This window comes from Rissa tridactyla, chromosome 15 (genome assembly GCF_028500815.1).
Source record: "Rissa tridactyla isolate bRisTri1 chromosome 15, bRisTri1.patW.cur.20221130, whole genome shotgun sequence".
NCBI lineage: Eukaryota > Metazoa > Chordata > Aves > Charadriiformes > Laridae > Rissa > Rissa tridactyla.
Window position 1 is genome coordinate 13,440,271 of NC_071480.1, and position 17,460 is coordinate 13,457,730.

The following is a 17,460-nucleotide window of genomic DNA, read 5'->3' on the forward strand; positions in this document are numbered from 1 at the left end:
TGCTTTTGATATTGAGCCAAGTTCTCCACTAAAGCAACGCGAGTCTCTCCCCTGGTCCCACTGAGCTGGCCCTGCTGCATCCCTCTGCTCACCCCTTGGTCTCGCAGTCTGCCCAGGGTTTAATTTTAAAACAGAACTGTCTGAGACAGCACTGGAAAATACCAAAAACCCATGGAGGACTTGCTTAAAAACCCTGCAAAAATAATTGCAGCTTGTTGAAAACACGAAAAAGTGGTTTCAAAAGTGCATATGCATGTTTGGAGATTGGACAGTCTATAATCAAGCAAAGAGTCAATGAAATTTTACCTCAGGCTAATACATTTTGTCAACCTTTTTATTTTTTAAGCTGTGTCTGTGGCTATTTTCCCCTGTCCAAAATACCTCGCATCCTCCTTCATCACAGCGGCGGTTACTGAAAGGTCCGTGGCACGGCGCTGCGGCGACTGCCGCGGCCAGCGAGGAGGCCTGGCCGTTTCACCCAGTTTTTCTGTGGTGACACATTCCTCGTGATTTGCAGCCGTATTTATTACGTGTTATAGAGCGTTCCCAGCTGAGACCCAGCGGGCGCGGGAGGAAGCCACAGTTCTTGTGTTGGCGTTAGGAGAGGGAATCTCCTCACCTGGATTTTCAGGCCACAAAATTTCAGACACTTGTGCCTGAACTGAGGCCAATAAGTTGTGTTTAGCCATCTATCATCCAAGATGGGGCTTAAATTAGATCAGAGACTTCAAGAGAGGGAGAATCCACCCATTCCTTAGGGCCTTCCTATAAAAAGTCATTTCTTCTCCCTGTTGAAAACGGATGCCTTATCTTTATCTTCATTTTGGCTTTAGTTAGCTGGTTTTATGCCTTTCTTCAGTAGACTGGAAAGTCTCTCTTAACAGATATTTGGTTCCCTTTACATATGATGACAGCAGAAGTGTGCTTACCTGCATTGGTTTGAACCTAGCTAGTCTGGCTAACAATGATAAAATAAATCTGCTGCTAAATTCAACAACCTTAAAGCACAGAAGCATCCCACATTGACTTCTATAGCCTACGTGACAGCTACTGTGATATAATCAAGTCTTGAGCTTCTGTTTGGCAAACTACAGAAATTCAACACCTTAAATTTTTCGCTGAGAAGTTTTTCCAAGTTGCAAATCTTCTTATGCCTTTCTTTAGCCCCTGTCTAATTTTTCTTTTTTATAATGCCTTACATCACATAGCTCTGCTCTCAGAACATTAAATATTTTCAATTAGTGCATCCTTTATGTATTTTAGAGATACTTGGTTACAGTAACCATTACTGTGCGCTGTCCTCAAATTACATATTTTGAAAGAGACCTCTCCAAAAGAAGGTAAAAAAACCTTCCACCAAAATAACTCATTTTGGCATGATGTTCACCATTTCCAGATTAGAGATTCAGGAAGGTTTCATGATTCTCCTGTAATTATACCTTTATTATTTATTAGTTTCCAATTTTCAGCTCTTTGTTATGTTCGGAGAAACTCATCTCTTCATCCAGGAGAGAAAACCTTCTGGATTCTTACTTTGGGATGTTGGTATATCATTTAGACAAAAAGCATTTGACCTTTTATCCACACAGAGATGGCTAAAATGAAGATAGCTCACGCCTACAAGCGCTCTCCTTGGCTTTTCTGTCTTGATCCATTCATAGATAAAATGACTTTAAACACTTGCTAGTTTCACACCTCTCCTCCCCAGTTTTGTAAAGCTTAATTCATTCATTCATTCATTTTTCAAAACATTTATTCATACAAGCAAGAGTCTTTCATTACAATATGATCTGGCCTTTTGCACATTTTCTCAGTTGGTAATTTTTGCAGTCAAGTCATAATGTGAAATATATTACTATAACAAGATCACTTTATTCTCCAAAGCTCCTTCTGTCTTCCTGGGTGCTCCTTCAGATTTTGCTCCTACCCTAAAGATAAAACGATTACTTATTTTTTTCCCACGTTCCTGTTCTCTTTTAGCTTATCCCTCTTGGATAAAGATTATTTGCCTTCTTCATCACTGTATTTCTGATTCCCAATTCATTTCTCTCCAGAAGGTCTGCAGTTTTGTGACTCTACCTGCTCCTCCCCTTGGGCATGCTGTCTCTTCGCTAGCCACGTTTTCTGAAATCCTTCCAACAACGCCTGAAATTCTGTGGGACTTTTACATGAAATTTTAGATGGGGATTTTAAATTTTTTTTAAACATGTAACAAGTTTTATATATATTTATATCTGTCTTTAATTTTTTATATGTCTCAACTTAAGATGTGTGCAGACCCATGAAAAATCTCCATACTGTTCAGCTTAAGATTTCTAGAGCTGATAACGCTTGCATGCCAAAATTCTTTGCTTGCTTTTTGCCTTTTACTTATTTACCTTCTCTGACTTTTAATTCCATGTTCCCATTAAGATTGCAACGTATATTGAGTCGAAAATCACTCCAGAACATAAACTTGAGTCTTTGAGTAACCTCCACATCTGCCAAATACCTCACCTCTCGCTCACTTTAAGTACAGAGAAAACTCTAAATATAGCTCATCATCACATCTGTTTACCTTAAATAAGAGCAATTTGGATGATGCATGCAACCAGAAATGTGCTCTTGCCCTTGAGTAACTTAGCAGAAGAATACAAATCAAAAATTAGATATAGGAGTATTTCTTTCCATCATCGGAGTGTATATTAACGTGTGCCCTACCTAAGCCACGGGCTCTTTTGCTGCATTTATAATCTGGAGGTGCTTTTCATTATAAGAAAAGCTTTAATTGGGTCACAAAGTTACATGGATTCCATATAGTCCGAACTTTTGAGTGTATAATCTACATGGAATAGTAATTTACCTGCACACGTTGGTTCATGTTCTGGATACCAGCAAGGTGGAGAGCAGAGGCAAAGTTTTTATGGGCTGAATGAGTCCAATGGGCTTTTCAATATTGGCATAAAATGCGAATTATTTTCCATTGTGAGACACATATGAGATAGACACTGACAGATATGAAAGGACTTTGGGTGATATCCATCAAAGCCATGAGAATGCCATTCATAAATCTCACTGTAATTTCCTCGAGGGCTGTTGGCTGTTGTTTCATTGGCCTGATGCTCTGCAGTTTACCACTGTTGGCATTTATGCTGTGTATGTAATTTTGAGCTGGATAGTCTTGAAACCATTTAACTTGTGGAAGTAAATTGCTTGGAGCACTATGAAAATATCATTGAGACTGTGTGGTTTTTAAACTCCTTTTCACTGTACTGTGTTACTGAATTATTTCCAGCTGCTTCTAGACACTCCTTGTTGCCTTACAATAGTAAATCTACACACCCGATGCCATTCAGGTGATGCTTGTGTGTTTGGAGACAATAAAAGTCCTCCCAAAGCTCTGCTATGAAGTAGGATTAGTGGCATTGTTTGACATAGTTATCCTTTTATGTTGGGAAATATATTTACATCTTATCACATCTGAGGTTTGTTTTGGAAATGCTAAACATTAAAACACAGGTAAAGCCTTTTTCCACTTTATCTCCCACAAAGTGTAGATTACCAGAGGACTCGGATGGTACTTCCATGTAACACAGAGAGCTCTGGCAAAACTCCCCGTGAAACAAGCAGCTGACTTTAAGGCTGATGCAAATTCCAGAATACTTTGAGTCATTAAGAAGAGAAAAAACTGGTGATGCTATACCATCTTTAGGGAGCTGTTGCCCGAAACATTAATTTAGTCCATTGTGGTTAGCCATTTTCTGGCTACTGACAAAACTTTTAGGCTGTTGGCACTGGCGCATGATAAATATGGGGCCATGGAAAAGAACAGTGCTGTTACCTTTGCTGACAGAGACCTGGTAACAGCTAAAGAAATCTGACCTTGACTTGGTTTCTGTGAGCCAAAACGTAGACAGGATTTAGGTCCTGCTTCAGAGTATTTTGAGCTTAGAACAGACATTGTGTTGACGTATTTTAATGATGACCTAAAAAGAAAGACATGATGAGCTAAAGGTGTGAAATAAGCAGGGTTAACTCATTTTACTGGATGAGGTCTCGTCCTTTCCACCAGTCCAAAACTTCACAATGTGAAAACACTTCCAGAAAACTCATGTTGGTAAAAGTCTAATGAGAATTCATCAGGTCTCCTTTACTGTTGCTGTATTACTTCCAAAAATAGATTGTTTTTAACTTTTATGAGAGACTTGTTCTAGCTGAATAAAAATAAAATGCCAATGATAATAGGAAAAGAACTGTTAATTGATTTTAAATACTGGTGGTCTTGAATGGTGCCAGAATTAATGACAATGATAATATATTTATGCAGCCCATTTTTATCCCAGAGCTCCTTACAAAATGACTTACAAATTATTTAAAGAGAAGAGCAGCCAAGTGTTGGGTAAAATATGGCAGTTGTTTTACAGCACATGGCAATGCTATACAGCATTTCAGGGTGGTTTTCCAATTGAAACTTCAGGACGAATATTGGGAGAATGTATTATTGAAGCTGGAATTGGTCCAGATTCCAAGGATTTACACACTTTTACAATACTTTCTGGGAGATCTTTAAACGTTGTGAATGCTCAGGATAACCATCTACAGTGCCTGTCTAGTGCTCTTGGTGTGTTCCAAATAGAGTGTCAAAAATAGTATGCCCAGGATGATACTTTTAGTAACCAAAGCTAGCAGAATATTAATAGATGGTAAAAGTCTCTGCTCTCACAAAACCACTAAAAGCATGTTTTCAATTGCAAGTGTTTTAAAGTGGTTTGAGACCTGATGACTTGTTTGTACAATGGGAACTTTTAAAACAGGCCTCCAAGATAGTCTGAACCTATTGGTCATCTCTTCCATTTTCTTTAAAAAAAAAAAAAAAGAAAAGAAAAGATGCCAGCGTAGTTATTTGCTTCAGGATTTCTCAATATTTCCTTTCGGAACCATTACTCAGGGAAATACAAGCTCCTGCATGTGCAGGGTGTGTGGTGCTTGCAGGGGAAGGATGGCGGTGGCAGGCGGCTGAGTCTCAGCTCCCATGTTCTTGCTGTTGCTGCTCTGGACGCGTGCCGTGCAGAGCCTGCCGCGGGTTTCGCTGGCTTTACCTGCGCTACCGGTGGGACTGAAAACTGCAGATTTCTTATCTTCCCAAAGCTGGGGTTGTGCTGATTTCTCCCGATGTAACAGGCGAGATTGCTTCTGCTTTCTCCTGGTGATGGAGTTAGCATTCAGCAGCGTGGAGGCAGTTGACATCCTTGGACCGTGGCCTCAAGATACCCTGGGTGGGTTTGACCAGGACAGCTGATGGGATATTAACCCTCAAGGGTTGCTTCCTTCTGCTCCTTGCTCTTGCACTGACCCATCAATGGTGCTTTAAGCTCAGCCATGCCAACACTGAGTGGCTCAACCTTGCTCATACCCTGAGTTTTCTAAATTTGATGTTTTTCCATTAAATTCTTTGCTTTTGCTGAATTAGCCTTGTTGGATGGGAAAACTTCCCAGCTATCTCCACTTAATAATGCAACACTGGTCTATACGTTGGTGAAAGGGTGTGTATGACTACTGAAACAGCTTTGTAATGCTGTGAAAGAGCAGAGTTTCCTTGGCTTTTCTGTTCAGCCTCCCCAGTTATCGATTTCAGCCACCCAGTTTCCTCCACCTCTGCCCAAGGATTATAGAAAAAAAAAAGTGACAGTGAGCGTAAGGCAGACACAGGGTCTTCCAAACAGTCTAATCCTCCTCCTGCAGTGTGGGTAATTACGTGGCACTTCTGTTTATTTTAACAGACTCTTATCTCCCTGAACAACTCTGTGAGTGACCTCACTCTCCCAGAGGGCAGCTGTGACATCATCAAATGGCGATACTGCTTCCTGATATTTTTAACCCCTGTCATAACCAGTTATAAATTCATAGAGAGACTTTGGGTTACTCTGCAAACTTCTGAGCTACCGTGATTTTCTCTTTGTAGAAGAACAACTCATCTGTTTTACCTGACTTGTTAGTGCACGTTGAACAAAGCGTGATTAGCCAAATAAAGTCTGTCTGTCCCGGCCCCCATTAGTAATGTTAAATTCAATGTGCATCAGTAACCGAGAGTAGGTTGAGGATTTAACACTCTAAATATAGTCAAACTTTTCTTTTCTGTGGCAAAATTTGGCAGCTTGGGAAGGATGAAATGTGTATTATCACCTTGATACTGGACATGCTCAGAGCATGACACTGACCCAGTATTTTTATTGCCATATTAGAGCCATAGACTTAGACTGTTTAAGAATGAGGGATCATGACTTGGAAATCTTCCAGTTTCTGGATATGCCACTCCCAGCCTTGATAACTTGGCAGTGACTGCAGTGTTGAAGAGATGCATGCAACCTCTGGTAGAATAGCAATCATTTCTAATAGGAATTATATAGCTTTACATTCCCTGGTTGACTGTGAAGAGCTGGTTTGATGGTATTTTGCATAATTCAAATTACAGTCCTGTTAAGCTCATCTTGTACAATGAGCTCATTGGCAGTAACATCTAAAAATAAATAAATCACACCAGTTAAACTGGAAGATTTGAATTTCATTTCAGAAATTCCAGCCATGTATTTTTCTGGCAACATTTATCAACAAAAGGATCTGCAAAATATAAGTAATGGATTTTTTTTTTGCTTATAAACAAAAGTGCAAATAATGTATTTTGAATCAAATAATCAACCTCTGTAGCCTACAGAGAGAATTTTTACACATGGCTATAGCCAGGCGAAGAATAGTACAGTATGATTTAGCTGATGGAGCTAGTAGAGGTGAGAGTGTTTTGCCTTTGCTTGTGCCCTGTACTCGTGTAGAAAATGGGCCAGATTTTTATATAATAATTATCATAGTGTAGCTATGAATCCAAGGATAGATTTTTTTTATTTTTGCATGATTTAAATAGCAAATTGAAGTAGTAAAGCTTTTGAACAATGCTGTGCACTACAGCACACACTTAGAAGTAAGACAAATCCGCAGAAGAAAACGGGCCAATATGTGTTCTATAAAGCTTCTTTTATTCATATGAAAACCATAGACATTTTGCCCTAGCTTTGCTTAAAATAAATTGGTTTTGTCCCATTCAACAGGTGGGTAAAATAAATCAGAATCTCTAGAAATTAGACATCCTGTAAGAGTATCAGCTTCTCAGTTCTTACAAACACCTTGGGTGATTTGGTAGTTAAATTTAGTGTTGCTCTCACTTTCCATAAGATTTTGATGTAAACTCATCTCAAGAACAACTTGGTCAGGAATATTGGCTTTTGGTTAGAAACTCTGACCAAGAGTGGATGGTGGTAGTTATTCTTGAGTGTGCAAAAGCAGCACAAGCTCATTTCAAAGAGCACTTGGCACAGGAATATCAAGTGTTAGTGCAACTTACTCCAGCTGAGAGTCATTATTTCCAGTGGCAGTGGAAAACCATTGAGAGCTCTCATGGGAAATTGTACAAAATGTTATGGCAGGAATAATATTAACCCTTGCCACTGTTTTATGTGAAATTTCCAGTCACGGCCAAACTTTACTAGGAAATGACTCCAAGATTTTAGAAAATGACACTTTTGCCACCCATGATTTTCATAATGTAGGAAAGGAAAATGTTAAACCTGTTGCTCAGTCTGTTCTCCTGCATCCCAGCACAGGGAGCTAAAAGAGAAAAGCAGTTTGTGCTAACTTAAGGATTTAAGAAGACTGGTAAGGAAAAGGCAAGGAATGGAAAAGGCTCCCTTGTAGGGATGCAGCTCTGGAGTCAGGTGGGGGATTGGGGAAACAGCACTAAAATATCAATGCAAAGATCTAACTTAAATCTTCAAACCACTTCTGCTTCTCCAGAAATCAATACAAGATAAGGGATTTCAATGAACTGGGAAACTAGGTCACTTATTTAACTGTTTAAACAAAGAAATGAGACTGTTTTGATTTCAGGTTAATATGGGTTTCGACCCATAGACCTGAATGAGAAGCTCTGGATACATCTGAAATAAATTTGGTCAGTGAACCCAGATTATTCCTACCTTTAGGCGCTAATGAATGATCACAAACCATCTAGACAAAAATTTGGATCTTAGGAAGGCCCATCCTTTAAAAGCCACAGTCGTCTTCTACATGTGGGACCTGATGGATTGCACTTTAATTCAGCGTCTTCAGCGGGAGGGATGAATCTAAGCACCCAGCTCAAGATTTAAGCAGGTTCTCTATGTTTCAACTGAGATTTCTCATGAATTGTAGACCGAGAAGTCTCTGCTCAAGTAGGACATTATTTTGTGTATGACTTTTATTTAAACAGCTCTCCTGGAAAAAAAAAAAAAACAACCAACAACCCACAACACAAAAAACCTAACTGCTTAATGAATGCGTTCTGTCAATAAACATTGTAAAGAATGGCCCATATATTGCTCTAATAGCGTTAAGAGTAATTCAGAAAACAGTACTTCACTGATTCCCCTTTGCCAATTCAGCCAAGAAGCAGAAATATTGACTAGAAAATGTAACTTAGCTCAGAGGTAAAAATTAGGCTTGTTAAAAAGTGTGATTGCTGCATTCATATTTCTCAAAGCAGTCTATGGTTACTGTTTAGAAATGCAGACACCCCCCCTCCACCACCTTTATAAGCCATCAGTTTTGCTATCATTAATAAAGCCAAAAGGGAGAGGTGGGGCCACATGTGGTGTCAATACACTTTAATTAAGTGTAATAATTCCCCTTTTCCTGAGGTAGACGTGCTAAGACAGATTTCTCTTCAGAGATTTATGCCTCGCCGATGTATTTCTCAGCTTTTCCCTCTGCTTCGTGCGCAGAGCATCAGTGCCCTCTTTGGGAAGACCACGATTCTGCAGGACTCGCCTGGGGCGACAGCTTCGAGTACTTCTACACGTCCACTCTTTTTAAAAGCGTTTTTACAGAGTGAAACTCACCCCTGAGCAAAGAGCCTTTTCAGTTTGAGCTCCAGCTCATGAAACACATAGGAAAGCCTTACCTGGACTTCAGCTACAATGCGGGGAATCCATTCTCCATAATTTGATCAATAATTTAACAGTGAGAACGTCCTGGGGTCATTTTAATACCTGTACAGACATGGTGCTGTTTCTAGACCCTTCGTCAGGCTGAGACATCCTTGGCTGCAGCAATATCATGGTCAAACCTTTTATCTGAGCTCGCTCTTCTCCTTTGTCGCCTGGTCTGAGAAGAGGAATGAACAGGGTCCCCTCCAGGACAACACATTGTTGTAGTCGCAGTGGTCAGATTTGAGCCAGAAAGCTGAAATAGTCAGATCCTGCCAAATTTAACGGAATATAGACCCTCCAAAAATCCCTGTCTAGCTAATTAGGTATTCAATTTGAAGCACGGAATATGCACTGAAATCAGCAACTAAGGTATAGACCATGGCTATCTAGGTTTAGGTCTTCCAGGGAAGTGTGCAGGAAGATTTATCCTTCCTTGAGAAGATGACTTGCAAAATTACAATGTGGGATTGGCAAGCTCAGTACCAGAATATACAGCTGAGAGAGGATCAGTTTGTTGTTTCTTTTCAGTAGGTATTTAGTTTTTGTTCATGACTGCGAAGTTACTGACAGTTTCTGGTTGGCATCTGTGCAGGTCACGGAGAGAAGCCGGCAGTGATGGAGCTCCTCGAAGCATCTCACCGATGGGAGCCCCGGCAGCCCAGGAGGGAAGCACCAAGGTCTGTGAAGCTGAGTTTTCTGGGGAAAGGGGAGGCTGAGTGGGAGGGAGGGGATTTTAAAAGTGATCAGAAGCCGATAGCAATGCACAAAGCTCTGGATTAAAGGCACTATTGCTCACTGGAGGTCACTTTTCATCCTGAAGGATAATTCTTGCCTGCTGCAGGCTTAAAAGCGCCATCTCGCATTCAACATCTGTTTTAGCAATCTCTTCCAAAAACAAAACAATATTCCCCCAGCGATTGTGGTACAACAACACAACCCCCTCTGCTCCCGCCTGATACCGGGAAGTGCCCCGCTGCGCTGCAAACCTTGCCCTGTGTTCCTGCGCTGTATTACCCCCAAACAAGTCAGGGGGCTCTCTCACTTACACATTAAATACTGGGAAGGATTCACCTGGGACCGGGAATGAACAGTTTTGCTGAAGCGAGGAAACCTGCAGGAAAGTGCTAAGCAGACAGACAGGGGGGGTTCAGGGAAGAAAGAGATCCTGCAGAAGCTTTTGCTTGGTGATCAGCATGCATCAGATAAGCAGGAGCTCTCACATTAGCCAGCTTTGGTTATGTAGCAGTTTTTGAGCAGTGCCAGGTTCTGATTAATCCATTGGATGAATAGTTTAACCCAAAGTTTGCTGAACCCACATGCAGATTCACGTGCAATCCAGAGCTACTTTCAGTCTCAGTCTGGGTTGTGCTCTCCGTGCAAAATACAGCTGAAGCGCCAGAAGCTCTGGCTGCAGGAGCAGCTTTGTCTCCTTGCACAGGAATTTAATTTCTAATTCCAGTATCACCAGAACCAGAGAAATCTGATAATGGAGCCGGTAGCGTTATTGAGAAAAGTGTGAGATGATGAAATAGGGGGAAAAAACAGAAAGGCAACCAACCAAACAGGAATGATTTCTACAATGGTGTTAAAAGAGGAAAGGTTTTAATCCAATATCTGTATATCTCACCAGACAAGAATTGTCAAATCTGTGTAGGAGTTGAAACTTTTTGCAGCGATAGGTGTGGAAGAGCTGTGTCAAACCCTCCTCCTGCACAGCTCTGGTATTCAATTTCTCAAGGAGCTGAAGAGGAAAGTTCAAACCAAAAAATCCTGGAGAAAATGGCTTCTCCTCCCAGTGTGTTTGCAAGCCAGGCTTCCTTACACAAGTCAGCCCCAGATCCAGTGTGGGGAAAGTGCCATTATAACATGCATACATGAATTTAGTTCTGCTTATAACAATGAAAATCCTCTTCTTGTGGCTGCCCTGCGCACACACACACACAGAGAACCTGAATACCATGACGATGATTTAAAATCATAAAGCTCAACAATTCCCCCAGGTCCCTGCTGAAACCATGTAGCAGCTCGTGACCAAGCCCTGGTACATCAGCCTGTACCCATCTCTGCTGACCAGGTGAAGAAAGGATCATCAATGAGACATTAATACAATGGCATTTGTTTTGCAAAGGCATTTGTCTGCATTTCTCCTGGGCAGGAGAAGTTTAGTCCTTCTTGTAATAGTGTCTGGGAGGAACCTTTTTGGCAGCCTGAGATAAACAGTAGCTTCTGATGAACTCGATAATCTTAAAGGTCTTTTCCAACCTAAATGATTCTATGATTCTGTTCTATGATTTATTCCAAAATTCAGACCATCACTTCTCTTTTCTGTCCTACTGTTTAGAAAGACCATGCGTTTGCTCCCCCTGCAATGTATAGCATATTACCTAATCAACTGAATACAATTTTCTTTCAAAAGACTTTAAAATGCCTAAGACTTTTCTCCATTACATTGACACAAATATCATATATACTGCAAAAAATATTATAACTTATACCATATTAAAAAAAATTGAGATCAGTTTGTGTGTAGCTTGAACATTGCATAGTCTAACAGACACATCAGATTTCTCATTTAATTTCTAACACCTTAGATAAGTTATACGCCAATTTAGCACAACCATATCTGCATCCAGATACTACCAGACACACTTCAGAATTTGCTCTCATATTCAAAAGATTATTTCTGAGCCTAATCCAACCTAATGCATTTGAATACAAACATCCCAGTTTAGGTGAAATTCAAGCTTTCCTTGGTGGCTAGAACCAGAAGTGACCCGTGCCCTGTGAATGTAGAAGAGGTGCTTGCAATTTGCAAATCCATCTACAATTTAAACTCACTAGTCATATGTTTTATATTTTAACCATTATGTGGTATTTGTAGCCCTTTTCCAAAAAACCCATCTTACTCCGTGTCCTGACAGTTTCCCAACTTCCAGGGGACTGGGTGTGCTTGTACCCGAGTGGCACTGGGAGCTGGGCTGGGGCTGGGTTGGGTCCCTCTGAGGTCCGGGACCAGCCGTTCCACAGGTCTGTGTGACGCTGAACAACTCGCTGCTGGTTTCCAATTTAGACTATGGTCACTCCGGTGCAAGAACCGGCTCTTGCTAGTTTGCACAGCCTTTGACATCAACCACCAAAAAAACCCTTCCACAAGCAGCCCGGGTCCTATGTCAGCACTACAATGAAAATCATGAAGAATTATATTTCATTGACGCCTTTGAGACTTTAAATCATGGGCCAAGGATGTCCTTCAAACTCCAGGTTATTACAGGTCTGTGCGGCAGCTTTGTTTCATTAGAACAACAGCGTGTTAAAATTGCCTTCGTGAAATCACCCTCAAATATCTGGACTCTCAAGGACGGGTCCTTGAAAGAGAAAGCAATAATCAAGAGGAAGCCAGCCAGCTATGGCTCAGATTTTATAATGTTTTCCTGCTGTTATTTTCACCACAGGCTACTTTATATTCCCCACCTCTTTTTTTCTCCATGAAGCTGCATTTTAAGGTCACATCTGTTCAGGGCACATAATGATTTTTATGACAACTTTCCAGAGAAGTGGAGAACTTGACTGCAGAGGGAAGTGCAGTCAGGCAGGTACATATCAGGGAGGATTTTTCTCCATCTTGAGACATTTTCTCATGTTGAACTCGGATGATCTATCCCTAACCAAGAAATGCCTGGCCTAAGATCTAACAGGGCCCAAAGAGTGAAAACAGCTATAAACAAAGTGGTAGAGAAACACAGATGCCAGAGCAATAGTTTATCTGCAAAATGCTGTGGGTTTACCTCTCATTGAAACCCAAGCATTTTAAACGTAGGAAAGTTGTAAGCAAGAAAATGTAAAAATATTTTCAAAAAAGTCATAGGTTTTAAACATACGTTTTTAAAGGCAATAAAAAGCCTTTGAGAAGATCAAGAATTAGCAAGCTCTCCAGTGTATTGCATAGCATCTCCATCAGCACGTGTGTGTTTGTAGGAGAAGGGGACTGCTCTTTTCTTTCACAGTAGTGGTATTTTTTGGAAACTTCCTCTGCCTTATCAAGACATGTCTGACAAATCAGAAGATCCTTTTCCTTCTTGACCAGCTCCCTCAGCCAACAAAGGGCATAGAGCACGAGGTGGGTGGCTTCATGCCATCATCATGGTACTATGATACTATTGTCATGGCATTGGGCTGGTGGGGACATGGATGCAAGCAGTGGCAGAATTATAAAAGCAGCAAAAAAAAGCTGGTTTTGTGTGTTGTGAAAGGACCCAAATGTGGTACTGCAAGGAGTGGCTCAGTTCTCTTTCGCTAGCACTCAATGCATGGCTCTGTGCTGCCTTTATTACAGTCGCGATATTAACTGGTACACTCCGAGAGCAATTCTTTATCATTGGATTTGTAGAACTTTTTACAAGTCCTTTTTGATCTTGGAGAAAGCACACGTTTGATTTTCTTCTTTACCAAATATCCCCTAAAACCATTTATAGGCTTCACAGTAAACAGAACCCTTGCTGAGATTAAAGCTCTAAAGTAGAAACATGGAAAATATCAATTTCAATGAAATCGCTGCTTTTCAGTGAGCATAATGATTATATCGTGCATCTGGCGTTCGTGTCCTGACGTGCATTAGTCCTGTCCGTGGAGTGGTGAACATGCTTTAATGCTGGAGCTCCTGTGGTCCGTGCTCTGAATCACCTGTGAGCACAGGGCAACGCATCGGTGTCAGAGCTGGAAGCATCCCCAGGATGATTAGTCACTCAATTAATGCTTTAATGTGTCATCTCCCACGCTGACTACAGAAACATCTCTCCATTTAGGAAGACCTCGTGGGAAAGTTTGGCTAAGCACAAAGATGACTATAAAAACGTACACACAAAACTGTAGAGCAGTAGACCTTCCCCCAGGCTCTACCTGTCATATTGTGGATGCGCTTTTGTCTTGGGGCTCTGAAAGACTCTCCCCATCAGATCTGAGCAGAAAGGTGTTACCCGTTTATCCGCAAGCTACACAAGGGGAGTCCAGCTCTGCTTTTCCCTATGACTTTTGCTTTTTTTATCCAATATGATTCCCAAATAAATTGCTGCCAAACCAGAAAGGTAGCATTTTACATCCATTTTGTATTGATGCAAATGACTTCGGAAAGAGCAAAGCAAGAGATTGCCCGGTTATCCTTCTCCGATGCAACGCGGAGAAGATCATATTGTAGAAGTGCTGCATGAAATTATGGCAGCTGACTTCTGGGAGCTCTACTGGTAGCTCTATCATTCATGTTTAGCCTCCTGTGGGTGCATTTTTCAATTGATATCCCTTAAATAACCTTAATTATGTGTATGTTAAAGTGCCTCATACAGCAGGGAAAATTGAGGAAGACACTTATTAAAAAGAGGCACCAGCACATGTGGTATTATTTTTACAGTCATCCAGTGTGTTGATATAAAGTATTACATTTGAGTCAAACCTCATTTGCGTGAGTAGTTAAAGTGAAAGCCGATCTGTCTTTGCATTGTGGCTCGAATGGCTGTCCAATTAGCGGAATGATTAGCCCGGCTAATATCAACAGAACCATTCCTGTGTCAATTTGACAGTTACATCACCGCACAGTTTTCAGCCACTTCCTGAGGGTTTCTGAATCAGACCCAAGAAAACTGCAGCCCTACAAAATATCCCCATGGAGAAGGGATGTTTCGCAAGCGTCGTTTTAGGAAAAGCCAGAGAACGGTTTCTTATGGAGGCCAAATATTTGTGTTGACATTTTTTCACAATTTTCCAATGTTTTTTCTAAACATATGATCTGTTGTTTTCAGTTTCTGCTTCTGGAAAGGCTGCTGAAAAATTGTTTGTTTTTACTGAGATTTTACTTGACCTTGAATGCAAGTTATTGCTTGAGCTACTGAATAGTGGTTTATGTTGATGATGTGTTTGCCATAAATCATTGCAGAGGAGTCTCAAAGGTGTACAGGAATATTTATTTGTTTTATTTTTTAAAAAAAAAGCTGTTTAAATTCTCAGTCATTAGCAGAATACGTTTTTTGCTTACGTAGAAGGTTTACAAATAAATAAGTTCTTTTAAGAATCCCCATCCCTGTTTATCATCTGTGGTTTGTTACTTCTCTCTCTTTTTCCTCTCAAGTAATGCCAGGAAATCAAGCACGACTCTGTCTTTATCTGCCTCTGGACAACCCAATTTCTTTTCTTCCGCTTTCTGTAAGTTCATATTAGTTTCTAGCATTTTCACCTGCCCCTTCCATCACATTTTGAACTCTTTTCTGCAGGCTCAGTGGGTGGCCTTCCAGCAGGCTTATAAAGCCATGAGGTCTTCATAACCTCTTTGGTTTAAACAAAGAAAGAGGAAAGAGTCATGATCTTAGAAGAGGTATTTAAACGATGCTAGATAAGTCTGATTTTCAGAAAATTTTGAGCATCTGCTTCTGAAAAAACAGATGTTTTGAAAGGAATTCCAGCTGGTTATCTACAAGTGGGAGCATCCAAATTCCCCCGTTATTTTCTTACATTTGTGTATTTGATTCTATATATATGAAGTGCTATAAGCACTAAATGGCAGTTATACCCATTTAGTTGTTATAATTGTTTATTACAGACCGCACACATGGAAGATACCATGGAAACGTCAGTGTTTTTTGGAGTGTGGACTCATAGACATCTACTCAGAAAGACTAGCATGCCAAGTCTGAAATACCTTCATTCTGAAATCCCTGACTGTGATGCTGGGGTCTTTCTACATGCTTTAAAAAATACCATCTTCATCTTCAGCAAGACGAAGGTGGGCCACAGTCAACCTCACAGAACACAAACCTGAAGATAGCTTCAGCCTTGCTTGGTCGTGCCTGTTGAAACTTTCTATATATAATTAAAACCTCACAAATATTGATTGGAAACCAGCAGTCTCCTGTTCAAAGGCAACAATCTAGATGACAATGTTTTCTTCAGCATTCAGTGTTCCTTTTTCCCTCTCATTCTCCTTCCAGCCCAGAGAAAAGTTCATTACACCAAGTGGAATAATTTAATGGAATAATTTTAACATTGATCAAGTGTTCCGGACAACTTTTTCTGATTGTGTTTACACTTTATTCTTAAAAGCAGAGTTGCTTTGAAGAGGAATTGGTAACTGTCGTATCCCAAGAATAAAACCAAAGAGAACTAACCTGGACAGTGCAGGAACGGTTTTCTAATAAGCGATTCTACAGACATTTGAGAAGTTTTTGGTAAAACATTCAGTAGCTCCAGGAAGTACAGTCACTTCCTTATGGATTTCTAAAAAGTGGATGATAGGCATGTCCAAACCAATGATGGCAAAGCACTGACACCGGTGCTAAATTTGGCACTGGCAAATTTGGGCTGGCACCAGTGACAATGAGCTATAAATGTTTTTTAAAATAACTTTGGCATCAGGATGGGGGATCTGTTCTAGATTACCATTAATGCTGCTATGGATGTCTGGAATTACTTCCATGGTTTTTCCTTTCCAGGCTCCCTACTATGATCCATCTTGGAGTCTGTAATTATTAGCTCTAGAAAAAACTTTTTTACAGTATTATGCTGTAACGAATTTTTTTGATTCTTTTCCACAACACAAACCTGGATCTAATCAACTCCCTTTTGTGGTTATTTCATTTGCATTTACCTTCGAGATGTGGAGTGAAGTCAGAAAGACATGATGAGTTCTTCCTTCATTCAGGAAGGCAGAGAATTAGTGCAGGTACCAATGTAAACCGCATTCATGGAATTTAATCACCTGTAATTTGTACATATATTATGTTTTAGTCAGTGTCCTTTTTATGGGCACCCATCTGTTTCACTTGCAGTGGAATATTCCCTCTTTCCCCAACATACAAATAATCTCTTTTTTTTTTTTAAATGTATTTGTTTAATAAGGAATTCTTCATTTTGTTTAGCCCCAAAGGATACCTCCGTGGGATGTCATTTGGTAAGACAGGAAGCCAGGAACACAAACTGGATTCATAGTAGGGAATGGTAAAAATCACTTCAAATCCACAAAATGATTTTTGTTTAGAAAGTTGCTAAATGTGTTTTATTGTCAGGCATCATGTCCCATTATGCTGGAAATGCCGGGAGTAGTGTTCTTTCCCCTCCATGCCCTAAGCTGACATTGACTGAAATCCTTCCATTAGGGGAGTTTATAACAAACAGAATTAGGTTGTTGCTTTTAGTTCAAACACATACCCCTTCATTTCCTCTAATTTTATACAATGTAAATAAATACTCAGTGGGGCTTGGAGGCTACTGGAAAGCACTGAATGCTGATCATGTGTTCTAAATAAGGCACTCCCAAAAAAAGCAATGCCTTTAGGCTGAGGAAGGTAATTGTCAGTTGTCGAGGAGAAAGGTCGAGGGGTGCAAGTGGGCTTTTTCCTGTATTTGTCCGAGAGCATAAACAGCAGGGAAGAAATGCTCTGCTAAAATAAAACAAAGCAAAAATATGAGGAAAATAGATGACTCCCCT

General features: G+C 40.4%; 1 long non-coding RNA gene across 1 annotated transcript in view; it reads left to right on the top strand.

Moving 5' to 3' along the window:
- The window catches only part of LOC128917922 (uncharacterized), a 108,574-nt gene that overhangs the window by 38,702 nt on the left and 52,412 nt on the right, over positions 1–17,460 (top strand). The window contains exon 2 of the long non-coding RNA XR_008469401.1: positions 9,586–9,670. This is a non-coding gene — a long non-coding RNA (uncharacterized LOC128917922). The remainder of the gene's footprint in view (positions 1–9,585; positions 9,671–17,460) is intronic.